Source organism: Schistocerca piceifrons, unplaced genomic scaffold (genome assembly GCF_021461385.2).
Source record: "Schistocerca piceifrons isolate TAMUIC-IGC-003096 unplaced genomic scaffold, iqSchPice1.1 HiC_scaffold_2514, whole genome shotgun sequence".
Classification (NCBI taxonomy): domain Eukaryota; kingdom Metazoa; phylum Arthropoda; class Insecta; order Orthoptera; family Acrididae; genus Schistocerca; species Schistocerca piceifrons.
Window position 1 is genome coordinate 465,274 of NW_025728459.1, and position 16,279 is coordinate 481,552.

The window sequence follows — 16,279 nt, forward strand, 5'->3', positions numbered from 1 at the left end:
TTTGTGGTGTCTGACGAGCAGCGCCCTCTGTAACTGTGCGCAGATACTATGAATCATTCTCCCAAATAATTTAGCATAACGATTTCGGAATAGCATTGGCGGAGACTACACACGATTCTGAATTAATGCTAAATAATATGAAAACACGCAAGGCATGTAGTAAAGCAGTAGGACACATTTTGTGGTGTCTGACGAGCAGCGCCCTCTGTAACTGTGCGCAGATACTATGTATCATTCTCCAAAATAATTTAGCATAAAGATTTCGGAATAGCATTGGCGGAGACTACACACGATTCTGAATTAATGCTAAATAATATGAAAACACGCAAGACATGTAGTAAAGCAGTAGGACACATTTTGTGGTGTCTGACGAGCAGCGCAATCTGTAGGTGGGCGCAGATAGTATGTATCATTCTCCCAAAATATTAAGAATAACGATTTCGGAATAGCATTAGCGGAGACTACACACGATTCTGAATTAATGCTAAATAATATGAAAACACGCGAGACATGTTGTAAAGCAGTAGGACACATTTTGTGGTGTCTGACGAGCAGCGCCCTCTGTAACTGTGCGCAGATACTATGAATCATTCTCCCAAATAATTTAGCATAACGATTTCGGAATAGCATTGGCGGAGACTACACACGATTCTGAATTAATGCTAAATAATATGAAAACACGCAAGGCATGTAGTAAAGCAGTAGGACACATTTTGTGGTGTCTGACGAGCAGCGCCCTCTGTAACTGTGCGCAGATACTATGTATCATTCTCGCAAATAATTTAGCATAAAGATTTCGGAATAGCATTGGCGGAGACTACACACGATTCTGAATTAATGCTAAATAATATGAAAAGACGCAAGACATGTAGTAAAGCAGTAGGACACATTTTGTGGTGTCTGACGAGCAGCGCACTCTGTAGGTGGGCGCAGATAGTATGTATCATTCTCCCAAAATATTAAGAATAACGATTTCGGAATAGCATTAGCGGAGACTACACACGATTCTGAATTAATGCTAAATAATATGAAAACACGCAAGACATGTAGTAAAGCAGTAGGACACATTTTGTGGTGTCTGACGAGCAGCGCACTCTGTAGGTGGGCGCAGATAGTATGTATCATTCTCCCAAAATATTAAGAATAACGATTTCGGAATAGCATTAGCGGAGACTACACACGATTCTGAATTAATGCTAAATAATATGAAAACACGCGAGACATGTTGTAAAGCAGTAGGACACATTTTGTGGTGTCTGACGAGCAGCGCACTCTGTAACTGTGCGCAGATACTATGTATCATTCTCCCAAATAATTTAGCATAACGATTTCGGAATAGCATTGGCGGAGACTACACACGATTCTGAATTAATGCTAAATAATATGAAAACACGCAAGACATGTAGTAAAGCAGTAGGACACATTTTGTGGTGTCTGACGAGCAGCGCACTCTGTAGGTGGGCGCAGATAGTATGTATCATTCTCCCAAAATATTAAGAATAACGATTTCGGAATAGCATTAGCGGAGACTACACACGATTCTGAATTAATGCTAAATAATATGAAAACACGCAAGGCATGTAGTAAAGCAGTAGGACACATTTTGTGGTGTCTGACGAGCAGCGCCCTCTGTAACTGTGCGCAGATACTATGTATCATTCTCCCAAATAATTTAGCATAAAGATTTCGGAATAGCATTGGCGGAGAATACACACGATTCTGAATTAATGCTAAATAATATGAAAACACGCAAGGCATGTAGTAAAGCAGTAGGACACATTTTGTGGTGTCTGACGAGCAGCGCCCTCTGTAACTGTGCGCAGATAGTATGTATCATTCTCCCAAATAATTTAGCATAAAGATTTCGGAATAGCATTGGCGGAGACTACACACGATTCTGAATTAATGCTAAATAATATGAAAACACGCAAGACATGTAGTAAAGCAGTAGGACACATTTTGTGGTGTCTGACGAGCAGCGCACTCTGTAGGTGGGCGCAGATAGTATGTATCATTCTCCCAAATAATTTAGCATAAAGATTTCGGAATAGCATTGGCGGAGACTACACACGATTCTGAATTAATGCTAAATAATATGAAAACACGCGAGACGTGTAGTAAAGCAGTAGGACACATTTTGTGGTGTCTGACGAGCAGCGCCCTCTGTAACTGTGCGCAGATACTATGAATCATTCTCCCAAATAATTTAGCATAAAGATTTCGGAATAGCATTGGCGGAGACTACACACGATTCTGAATTAATGCTAAATAATATGAAAACACGCAAGACATGTAGTAAAGCAGTAGGACACATTTTGTGGTGTCTGACGAGCAGCGCACTCTGTAGGTGGGCGCAGATAGTATGTATCATTCTCCCAAATAATTTAGCATAAAGATTTCGGAATAGCATTGGCGGAGACTACACACGATTCTGAATTAATGCTAAATAATATGAAAACACGCAAGGCATGTAGTAAAGCAGTAGGACACATTTTGTGGTGTCTGACGAGCAGCGCCCTCTGTAACTGTGCGCAGATAGTATGTATCATTCTCCCAAATAATTTAGCATAAAGATTTCGGAATAGCATTAGCGGAGACTACACACGATTCTGAATTAATGCTAAATAATATGAAAACACGCAAGGCATGTAGTAAAGCAGTAGGACACATTTTGTGGTGTCTGACGAGCAGCGCCCTCTGTAACTGTGCGCAGATAGTATGTATCATTCTCCCAAATAATTTAGCATAAAGATTTCGGAATAGCATTGGCGGAGAATACACACGATTCTGAATTAATGCTAAATAATATGAAAACACGCAAGGCATGTAGTAAAGCAGTAGGACACATTTTGTGGTGTCTGACGAGCAGCGCCCTCTGTAACTGTGCGCAGATAGTATGTATCATTCTCCCAAATAATTTAGCATAAAGATTTCGGAATAGCATTGGCGGAGACTACACACGATTCTGAATTAATGCTAAATAATATGAAAACACGCAAGACATGTAGTAAAGCAGTAGGACACATTTTGTGGTGTCTGACGAGCAGCGCACTCTGTAGGTGGGCGCAGATAGTATGTATCATTCTCCCAAATAATTTAGCATAAAGATTTCGGAATAGCATTGGCGGAGACTACACACGATTCTGAATTAATGCTAAATAATATGAAAACACGCGAGACATGTAGTAAAGCAGTAATACACATTTTGTGGTGTCTGACGAGCAGCGCCCTCTGTAACTGTGCGCAGATACTATGAATCATTCTCCCAAATAATTTAGCATAACGATTTCGGAATAGCATTGGCGGAGACTACACACGATTCTGAATTAATGCTAAATAATATGAAAACACGCAAGACATGTAGTAAAGCAGTAGGACACATTTTGTGGTGTCTGACGAGCAGCGCACTCTGTAGGTGGGCGCAGATAGTATGTATCATTCTCCCAAATAATTTAGCATAAAGATTTCGGAATAGCATTGGCGGAGACTACACACGATTCTGAATTAATGCTAAATAATATGAAAACACGCAAGGCATGTAGTAAAGCAGTAGGACACATTTTGTGGTGTCTGACGAGCAGCGCCCTCTGTAACTGTGCGCAGATAGTATGTATCATTCTCCCAAATAATTTAGCATAAAGATTTCGGAATAGCATTGGCGGAGACTACACACGATTCTGAATTAATGCTAAATAATATGAAAACACGCAAGACATGTAGTAAAGCAGTAGGACACATTTTGTGGTGTCTGACGAGCAGCGCACTCTGTAGGTGGGCGCAGATAGTATGTATCATTCTCCCAAATAATTTAGCATAAAGATTTCGGAATAGCATTGGCGGAGACTACACACGATTCTGAATTAATGCTAAATAATATGAAAACACGCAAGGCATGTAGTAAAGCAGTAGGACACATTTTGTGGTGTCTGACGAGCAGCGCACTCTGTAACTGTGCGCAGATACTATGTATCATTCTCCCAAATAATTTAGCATAACAATTTCGGAATAGCATTGGCGGAGACTACACACGATTCTGAATTAATGCTAAATAATATGAAAACACGCAAGACATGTAGTAAAGCAGTAGGACACATTTTGTGGTGTCTGACGAGCAGCGCACTCTGTAGGTGGGCGCAGATAGTATGTATCATTCTCCCAAATAATTTAGCATAAAGATTTCGGAATAGCATTGGCGGAGACTACACACGATTCTGAATTAATGCTAAATAATATGAAAACACGCAAGGCATGTAGTAAAGCAGTAGGACACATTTTGTGGTGTCTGACGAGCAGCGCCCTCTGTAACTGTGCGCAGATAGTATGTATCATTCTCCCAAATAATTTAGCATAAAGATTTCGGAATAGCATTGGCGGAGACTACACACGATTCTGAATTAATGCTAAATAATATGAAAACACGCAAGACATGTAGTAAAGCAGTAGGACACATTTTGTGGTGTCTGACGAGCAGCGCCCTCTGTAACTGTGCGCAGATACTATGTATCATTCTCCCAAATAATTTAGCATAACAATTTCGGAATAGCATTGGCGGAGACTACACACGATTCTGAATTAATGCTAAATAATATGAAAACACGCAAGACATGTAGTAAAGCAGTAGGACACATTTTGTGGTGTCTGACGAGCAGCGCACTCTGTAGGTGGGCGCAGATAGTATGTATCATTCTCCCAAATAATTTAGCATAAAGATTTCGGAATAGCATTGGCGGAGACTACACACGATTCTGAATTAATGCTAAATAATATGAAAACACGCAAGACATGTAGTAAAGCAGTAGGACACATTTTGTGGTGTCTGACGAGCAGCGCACTCTGTAGGTGGGCGCAGATAGTATGTATCATTCTCCCAAATAATTTAGCATAAAGATTTCGGAATAGCATTGGCGGAGACTACACACGATTCTGAATTAATGCTAAATAATATGAAAACACGCAAGACATGTAGTAAAGCAGTAGGACACATTTTGTGGTGTCTGACGAGCAGCGCACTCTGTAGGTGGGCGCAGATAGTATGTATCATTCTCCCAAATAATTTAGCATAAAGATTTCGGAATAGCATTGGCGGAGACTACACACGATTCTGAATTAATGCTAAATAATATGAAAACACGCAAGGCATGTAGTAAAGCAGTAGGACACATTTTGTGGTGTCTGACGAGCAGCGCCCTCTGTAACTGTGCGCAGATACTATGTATCATTCTCCCAAATAATTTAGCATAAAGATTTCGGAATAGCATTGGCGGAGACTACACACGATTCTGAATTAATGCTAAATAATATGAAAACACGCAAGGCATGTAGTAAAGCAGTAGGACACATTTTGTTGTGTCTGACGAGCAGCGCCCTCTGTAACTGTGCGCAGATACTATGAATCATTCTCCCAAATAATTTAGCATAACGATTTCGGAATAGCATTGGCGGAGACTACACACGATTCTGAATTAATGCTAAATAATATGAAAACACGCAAGACATGTAGTAAAGCAGTAGGACACATTTTGTGGTGTCTGACGAGCAGCGCCCTCTGTAACTGTGCGCAGATACTATGTATCATTCTCCCAAATAATTTAGCATAAAGATTTCGGAATAGCATTGGCGGAGACTACACACGATTCTGAATTAATGCTAAATAATATGAAAACACGCAAGACATGTAGTAAAGCAGTAGGACACATTTTGTGGTGTCTGACGAGCAGCGCACTCTGTAGGTGGGCGCAGATAGTATGTATCATTCTCCCAAATAATTTAGCATAAAGATTTCGGAATAGCATTGGCGGAGACTACACACGATTCTGAATTAATGCTAAATAATATGAAAACACGCAAGGCATGTAGTAAAGCAGTAGGACACATTTTGTGGTGTCTGACGAGCAGCGCCCTCTGTAACTGTGCGCAGATACTATGTATCATTCTCCCAAATAATTTAGCATAAAGATTTCGGAATAGCATTGGCGGAGACTACACACGATTCTGAATTAATGCTAAATAATATGAAAACACGCAAGGCATGTAGTAAAGCAGTAGGACACATTTTGTGGTGTCTGACGAGCAGCGCCCTCTGTAACTGTGCGCAGATAGTATGTATCATTCTCCCAAATAATTTAGCATAAAGATTTCGGAATAGCATTGGCGGAGACTACACACGATTCTGAATTAATGCTAAATAATATGAAAACACGCAAGACATGTAGTAAAGCAGTGGGACACATTTTGTGGTGTCTGACGAGCAGCGCACTCTGTAGGTTGGCGCAGATAGTATGTATCATTCTCCCAAATAATTTAGCATAAAGATTTCGGAATAGCATTGGCGGAGACTACACACGATTCTGAATTAATGCTAAATATTATGAAAACACGCAAGACATGTAGTAAAGCAGTAGGACACATTTTGTGGTGTCTGACGAGCAGCGCCCTCTGTAACTGTGCGCAGATACTATGAATCATTCTCCCAAATAATTTAGCATAACGATTTCGGAATAGCATTGGCGGAGACTACACACGATTCTGAATTAATGCTAAATAATATGAAAACACGCAAGGCATGTAGTAAAGCAGTAGGACACATTTTGTGGTGTCTGACGAGCAGCGCCCTCTGTAACTGTGCGCAGATACTATGTATCATTCTCCCAAATAATTTAGCATAAAGATTTCGGAATAGCATTGGCGGAGACTACACACGATTCTGAATTAATGCTAAATAATATGAAAACACGCAAGGCATGTAGTAAAGCAGTAGGACACATTTTGTGGTGTCTGACGAGCAGCGCCCTCTGTAACTGTGCGCAGATACTATGAATCATTCTCCCAAATAATTTAGCATAACGATTTCGGAATAGCATTAGCGGAGACTACACACGATTCTGAATTAATGCTAAATAATATGAAAACACGCAAGGCATGTAGTAAAGCAGTAGGACACATTTTGTGGTGTCTGACGAGCAGCGCCCTCTGTAACTGTGCGCAGATACTATGAATCATTCTCCCAAATAATTTAGCATAACGATTTCGGAATAGCATTGGCGGAGACTACACACGATTCTGAATTAATGCTAAATAATATGAAAACACGCAAGGCATGTAGTAAAGCAGTAGGACACATTTTGTGGTGTCTAACGAGCAGCGCCCTCTGTAACTGTGCGCAGATACTATGTATCATTCTCCCAAATAATTTAGCATAAAGATTTCAGAATAGCATTGGCGGAGACTACACACGATTCTGAATTAATGCTAAATAATATGAAAACACGCAAGACATGTAGTAAAGCAGTAGGACACATTTTGTGGTGTCTGACGAGCAGCGCACTCTGTAGGTGGGCGCAGATAGTATGTATCATTCTCCCAAAATATTAAGAATAACGATTTCGGAATAGCATTAGCGGAGACTACACACGATTCTGAATTAATGCTAAATAATATGAAAACACGCGAGACATGTTGTAAAGCAGTAGGACACATTTTGTGGTGTCTGACGAGCAGCGCACTCTGTAACTGTGCGCAGATACTATGTATCATTCTCCCAAATAATTTAGCATAACGATTTCGGAATAGCATTGGCGGAGACTACACACGATTCTGAATTAATGCTAAATAATATGAAAACACGCGAGACATGTTGTAAAGCAGTAGGACACATTTTGTGGTGTCTGACGAGCAGCGCACTCTGTAGGTGGGCGCAGATAGTATGTATCATTCTCTCAAAATATTAAGAATAACGATTTCGGAATAGCATTAGCGGAGACTACACACGATTCTGAATTAATGCTAAATAATATGAAAACACGCGAGACATGTTGTAAAGCAGTAGGACACATTTTGTGGTGTCTGACGAGCAGCGCCCTCTGTAACTGTGCGCAGATACTATGAATCATTCTCCCAAATAATTTAGCATAACGATTTCGGAATAGCATTGGCGGAGACTACACACGATTCTGAATTAATGCTAAATAATATGAAAACACGCAAGGCATGTAGTAAAGCAGTAGGACACATTTTGTGGTGTCTGACGAGCAGCGCCCTCTGTAACTGTGCGCAGATACTATGAATCATTCTCCCAAATAATTTAGCATAACGATTTCGGAATAGCATTGGCGGAGACTACACACGATTCTGAATTAATGCTAAATAATATGAAAACACGCGAGACATGTAGTAAAGCAGTAGGACACATTTTGTGGTGTCTGACGAGCAGCGCACTCTGTAACTGTGCGCAGATACTATGTATCATTCTCCCAAATAATTTAGCATAACGATTTCGGAATAGCATTGGCGGAGACTACACACGATTCTGAATTAATGCTAAATAATATGAAAACACGCGAGACATGTTGTAAAGCAGTAGGACACATTTTGTGGTGTCTGACGAGCAGCGCACTCTGTAGGTGGGCGCAGATAGTATGTATCATTCTCTCAAAATATTAAGAATAACGATTTCGGAATAGCATTAGCGGAGACTACACACGATTCTGAATTAATGCTAAATAATATGAAAACACGCGAGACATATTGTAAAGCAGTAGGACACATTTTGTGGTGTCTGACGAGCAGCGCCCTCTGTAACTGTGCGCAGATACTATGAATCATTCTCCCAAATAATTTAGCATAACGATTTCGGAATAGCATTGGCGGAGACTACACACGATTCTGAATTAATGCTAAATAATATGAAAACACGCAAGGCATGTAGTAAAGCAGTAGGACACATTTTGTGGTGTCTGACGAGCAGCGCCCTCTGTAACTGTGCGCAGATACTATGAATCATTCTCCCAAATAATTTAGCATAACGATTTCGGAATAGCATTGGCGGAGACTACACACGATTCTGAATTAATGCTAAATAATATGAAAACACGCAAGACATGTAGTAAAGCAGTAGGACACATTTTGTGGTGTCTGACGAGCAGCGCCCTCTGTAACTGTGCGCAGATACTATGAATCATTCTCCCAAATAATTTAGCATAACGATTTCGGAATAGCATTGGCGGAGACTACACACGATTCTGAATTAATGCTAAATAATATGAAAACACGCAAGACATGTAGTAAAGCAGTAGGACACATTTTGTGGTGTCTGACGAGCAGCGCACTCTGTAGGTGGGCGGAGATACAATGTTTCATTCTCCCAAAATATTAAGAATAACGATTTCGGAATAGCATTGGCGGAGACTACACACGATTCTGAATTAATGCTAAATAATATGAAAACACGCAAGACATGTAGTAAAGCAGTAGGACACATTTTGTGGTGTCTGACGAGCAGCGCACTCTGTAGGTGGGCGCAGATAGTATGTATCATTCTCCCAAAATATTAAGAATAACGATTTCGGAATAGCATTAGCGGAGACTACACACGATTCTGAATTAATGCTAAATAATATGAAAACACGCAAGACATGTAGTAAAGCAGTAGGACACATTTTGTGGTGTCTGACGAGCAGCGCACTCTGTAGGTGGGCGCAGATAGTATGTATCATTCTCCCAAAATATTAAGAATAACGATTTCGGAATAGCATTGGCGGAGACGACACACGATTCTGAATTAATGCTAAATAATATGAAAACACGCGAGACATGTAGTAAAGCAGTAGGACACATTTTGTGGTGTCTGACGAGCAGCGCACTCTGTAGGTGGGCGGAGATACAATGTATCATTCTCCCAAAATATTAAGAATAACGATTTCGGAATAGCATTGGCGGAGACTACACACGATTCTGAATTAATGCTAAATAATATGAAAACACGCAAGACATGTAGTAAAGCAGTAGGACACATTTTGTGGTGTCTGACGAGCAGCGCCCTCTGTAACTGTGCGCAGATACTATGAATCATTCTCCCAAATAATTTAGCATAACGATTTCGGAATAGCATTGGCGGAGACTACACACGATTCTGAATTAATGCTAAATAATATGAAAACACGCAAGACATGTAGTAAAGCAGTAGGACACATTTTGTGGTGTCTGACGAGCAGCGCCCTCTGTAACTGTGCGCAGATGCTATGTATCATTCTCCCAAATAATTTAGCATAAAGATTTCGGAATAGCATTGGCGGAGACTACACACGATTCTGAATTAATGCTAAATAATATGAAAACACGCAAGACATGTAGTAAAGCAGTAGGACACATTTTGTGGTGTCTGACGAGCAGCGCCCTCTGTAACTGTGCGCAGATACTATGAATCATTCTCCCAAATAATTTAGCATAACGATTTCGGAATAGCATTGGCGGAGACGACACACGATTCTGAATTAATGCTAAATAATATGAAAACACGCAAGACATGTAGTAAAGCAGTAGGACACATTTTGTGGTGTCTGACGAGCAGCGCCCTCTGTAACTGTGCGCAGATGCTATGTATCATTCTCCCAAATAATTTAGCATAAAGATTTCGGAATAGCATTGGCGGAGACTACACACGATTCTGAATTAATGCTAAATAATATGAAAACACGCAAGACATGTAGTAAAGCAGTAGGACACATTTTGTGGTGTCTGACGAGCAGCGCACTCTGTAGGTGGGCGCAGATAGTATGTATCATTCTCCCAAAATATTAAGAATAACGATTTCGGAATAGCATTAGCGGAGACTACACACGATTCTGAATTAATGCTAAATAATATGAAAACACGCAAGACATGTAGTAAAGCAGTAGGACACATTTTGTGGTGTCTGACGAGCAGCGCACTCTGTAGGTGGGCGGAGATACAATGTATCATTCTCCCAAAATATTAAGAATAACGATTTCGGAATAGCATTGGCGGAGACTACACACGATTCTGAATTAATGCTAAATAATATGAAAACACGCAAGACATGTAGTAAAGCAGTAGGACACATTTTGTGGTGTCTGACGAGCAGCGCACTCTGTAGGTGGGCGGAGATACAATGTATCATTCTCCCAAAATATTAAGAATAACGATTTCGGAATAGCATTGGCGGAGACGACACACGATTCTGAATTAATGCTAAATAATATGAAAACACGCAAGACATGTAGTAAAGCAGTAGGACACATTTTGTGGTGTCTGACGAGCAGCGCACTCTGTAGGTGGGCGGAGATACAATGTATCATTCTCCCAAAATATTAAGAATAACGATTTCGGAATAGCATTGGCGGAGACTACACACGATTCTGAATTAATGCTAAATAATATGAAAACACGCAAGACATGTAGTAAAGCAGTAGGACACATTTTGTGGTGTCTGACGAGCAGCGCACTCTGTAGGTGGGCGGAGATACAATGTATCATTCTCCCAAAATATTAAGAATAACGATTTCGGAATAGCATTGGCGGAGACTACACACGATTCTGAATTAATGCTAAATAATATGAAAACACGCAAGACATGTAGTAAAGCAGTAGGACACATTTTGTGGTGTCTGACGAGCAGCGCACTCTGTAGGTGGGCGGAGATACAATGTATCATTCTCCCAAAATATTAAGAATAACGATTTCGGAATAGCATTGGCGGAGACGACACACGATTCTGAATTAATGCTAAATAATATGAAAACACGCAAGACATGTAGTAAAGCAGTAGGACACATTTTGTGGTGTCTGACGAGCAGCGCACTCTGTGGGTGGGCGCAGATACTATGTATCATTCTCCCAAAATATTAAGAATAACGATTTCGGAATAGCATTAGCGGAGACTACACACGATTCTGAATTGTTGCTAAATAATATGAAAACACGCGAGACATGTAGTAAAGCAGTAAGTCACATTTTGTGGTGTCTGACGAGCAGCGCCCTCTGTAACTGTGCGCAGATACTATGTATCATTCTCCCAAATAATTTAGCATAACGATTTCGGAATAGCATTGGCGGAGACTACACACGATTCTGAATTAATGCTAAATAATATGAAAACACGCAAGACATGTAGTAAAGCAGTAGGACACATTTTGTGGCGTCTGACGAGCAGCGCACTCTGTAGGTGGGCGGAGATACTATGTATCATTCTCCCAAAATATTAAGAATAACGATTTCGGAATAGCATTGGCGGAGACGACACACGATTCTGAATTAATGCTAAATAATATGAAAACACGCAAGACATGTAGTAAAGCAGTAGGACACATTTTGTGGTGTCTGACGAGCAGCGCACTCTGTGGGTGGGCGCAGATACTATGTATCATTCTCCCAAAATATTAAGAATAACGATTTCGGAATAGCATTGGCGGAGACGACACACGATTCTGAATTAATGCTAAATAATATGAAAACACGCAAGACATGTAGTAAAGCAGTAGGACACATTTTGTGGTGTCTGACGAGCAGCGCACTCTGTAGGTGGGCGGAGATACAATGTATCATTCTCCCAAAATATTAAGAATAACGATTTCGGAATAGCATTGGCGGAGACTACACACGATTCTGAATTAATGCTAAATAATATGAAAACACGCAAGACATGTAGTAAAGCAGTAGGACACATTTTGTGGTGTCTGACGAGCAGCGCACTCTGTAGGTGGGCGCAGATACTATGTATCATTCTCCCAAAATATTAAGAATAACGATTTCGGAATAGCATTAGCGGAGACTACACACGATTCTGAATTGTTGCTAAATAATATGAAAACACGCGAGACATGTAGTAAAGCAGTAGGACACATTTTGTGGTGTCTGACGAGCAGCGCCCTCTGTAACTGTGCGCAGATACTATGTATCATTCTCCCAAATAATTTAGCATAACGATTTCGGAATAGCATTGGCGGAGACTACACACGATTCTGAATTAATGCTAAATAATATGAAAACATGCAAGACATGTAGTAAAGCAGTAGGACACATTTTGTGGTGTCTGACGAGCAGCGCACTCTGTAGGTGGGCGGAGATACAATGTATCATTCTCCCAAAATATTAAGAATAACGATTTCGGAATAGCATTGGCGGAGACTACACACGATTCTGAATTAATGCTAAATAATATGAAAACACGCAAGACATGTAGTAAAGCAGTAGGACACATTTTGTGGTGTCTGACGAGCAGCGCACTCTGTAGGTGGGCGGAGATACTATGTATCATTCTCCCAAAATATTAAGAATAACGATTTCGGAATAGCATTGGCGGAGACGACACACGATTCTGAATTAATGCTAAATAATATGAAAACACGCAAGACATGTAGTAAAGCAGTAGGACACATTTTGTGGTGTCTGACGAGCAGCGCACTCTGTGGGTGGGCGCAGATACTATGTATCATTCTCCCAAAATATTAAGAATAACGATTTCGGAATAGCATTGGCGGAGACGACACACGATTCTGAATTAATGCTAAATAATATGAAAACACGCAAGACATGTAGTAAAGCAGTAGGACACATTTTGTGGTGTCTGACGAGCAGCGCACTCTGTAGGTGGGCGGAGATACAATGTATCATTCTCCCAAAATATTGAGAATAACGATTTCGGAATAGCATTGGCGGAGACTACACACGATTCTGAATTAATGCTAAATAATATGAAAACACGCAAGACATGTAGTAAAGCAGTAGGACACATTTTGTGGTGTCTGACGAGCAGCGCACTCTGTAGGTGGGCGGAGATACTATGTATCATTCTCCCAAAATATTAAGAATAACGATTTCGGAATAGCATTGGCGGAGACGACACACGATTCTGAATTAATGCTAAATAATATGAAAACACGCAAGACATGTAGTAAAGCAGTAGGACACATTTTGTGGTGTCTGACGAGCAGCGCACTCTGTGGGTGGGCGCAGATACTATGTATCATTCTCCCAAAATATTAAGAATAACGATTTCGGAATAGCATTGGCGGAGACGACACACGATTCTGAATTAATGCTAAATAATATGAAAACACGCAAGACATGTAGTAAAGCAGTAGGACACATTTTGTGGTGTCTGACGAGCAGCGCACTCTGTAGGTGGGCGGAGATACACTGTATCATTCTCCCAAAATATTAAGAATAACGATTTCGGAATAGCATTGGCGGAGACGACACACGATTCTGAATTAATGCTAAATAATATGAAAACACGCAAGACATGTAGTAAAGCAGTAGGACACATTTTGTGGTGTCTGACGAGCAGCGCACTCTGTAGGTGGGCGGAGATACAATGTATCATTCTCCCAAAATATTGAGAATAACGATTTCGGAATAGCATTGGCGGAGACTACACACGATTCTGAATTAATGCTAAATAATATGAAAACACGCAAGACATGTAGTAAAGCAGTAGGACACATTTTGTGGTGTCTGACGAGCAGCGCACTCTGTAGGTGGGCGGAGATACAATGTATCATTCTCCCAAAATATTAAGAATAACGATTTCGGAATAGCATTGGCGGAGACTACACACGATTCTGAATTAATGCTAAATAATATGAAAACACGCAAGACATGTAGTAAAGCAGTAGGACACATTTTGTGGTGTGAGACGAGCAGCGCACTCTGTAGGTGGGCGGAGATACAATGTATCATTCTCCCAAAATATTGAGAATAACGATTTCGGAATAGCATTGGCGGAGACTACACACGATTCTGAATTAATGCTAAATAATATGAAAACACGCAAGACATGTAGTAAAGCAGTAGGACACATTTTGTGGTGTCTGACGAGCAGCGCACTCTGTAGGTGGGCGGAGATACAATGTATCATTCTCCCAAAATATTGAGAATAACGATTTCGGAATAGCATTGGCGGAGACTACACACGATTCTGAATTAATGCTAAATAATATGAAAACACGCAAGACATGTAGTAAAGCAGTAGGACACATTTTGTGGTGTCTGACGAGCAGCGCACTCTGTAGGTGGGCGGAGATACAATGTATCATTCTCCCAAAATATTAAGAATAACGATTTCGGAATAGCATTGGCGGAGACGACACACGATTCTGAATTAATGCTAAATAATATGAAAACACGCAAGACATGTAGTAAAGCAGTAGGACACATTTTGTGGTGTCTGACGAGCAGCGCACTCTGTAGGTGGGCGGAGATACAATGTATCATTCTCCCAAAATATTGAGAATAACGATTTCGGAATAGCATTGGCGGAGACTACACACGATTCTGAATTAATGCTAAATAATATGAAAACACGCAAGACATGTAGTAAAGCAGTAGGACACATTTTGTGGTGTCTGACGAGCAGCGCACTCTGTAGGTGGGCGGAGATACAATGTATCATTCTCCCAAAATATTAAGAATAACGATTTCGGAATAGCATTGGCGGAGACTACACACGATTCTGAATTAATGCTAAATAATATGAAAACACGCAAGACATGTAGTAAAGCAGTAGGACACATTTTGTGGTGTGAGACGAGCAGCGCACTCTGTAGGTGGGCGGAGATACAATGTATCATTCTCCCAAAATATTGAGAATAACGATTTCGGAATAGCATTGGCGGAGACTACACACGATTCTGAATTAATGCTAAATAATATGAAAACACGCAAGACATGTAGTAAAGCAGTAGGACACATTTTGTGGTGTCTGACGAGCAGCGCACTCTGTAGGTGGGCGGAGATACAATGTATCATTCTCCCAAAATATTGAGAATAACGATTTCGGAATAGCATTGGCGGAGACTACACACGATTCTGAATTAATGCTAAATAATATGAAAACACGCAAGACATGTAGCAAAGCAGTAGGACATATTTTGTGGTGTCTGACGAGCAGCGCACTCTGTAGGTGGGCGGAGATACAATGTATCATTCTCCCAAAATATTGAGAATAACGATTTCGGAATAGCATTGGCGGAGACTACACACGATTCTGAATTAATGCTAAATAATATGAAAACACGCAAGACATGTAGTAAAGCAGTAGGACACATTTTGTGGTGTCTGACGAGCAGCGCACTCTGTAGGTGGGCGGAGATACAATGTATCATTCTCCCAAAATATTGAGAATAACGATTTCGGAATAGCATTGGCGGAGACTACACACGATTCTGAATTAATGCTAAATAATATGAAAACACGCAAGACATGTAGTAAAGCAGTAGGACATATTTTGTGGTGTCTGACGAGCAGCGCACTCTGTAGGTGGGCGGAGATACAATGTATCATTCTCCCAAAATATTGAGAATAACGATTTCGGAATAGCATTGGCGGAGACTACACACGATTCTGAATTAATGCTAAATAATATGAAAACACGCAAGACATGTAGTAAAGCAGTAGGACACATTTTGTGGTGTCTGACGAGCAGCGCACTCTGTAGGTGGGCGGAGATACAATGTATCATTCTCCCAAAATATTGAGAATAACG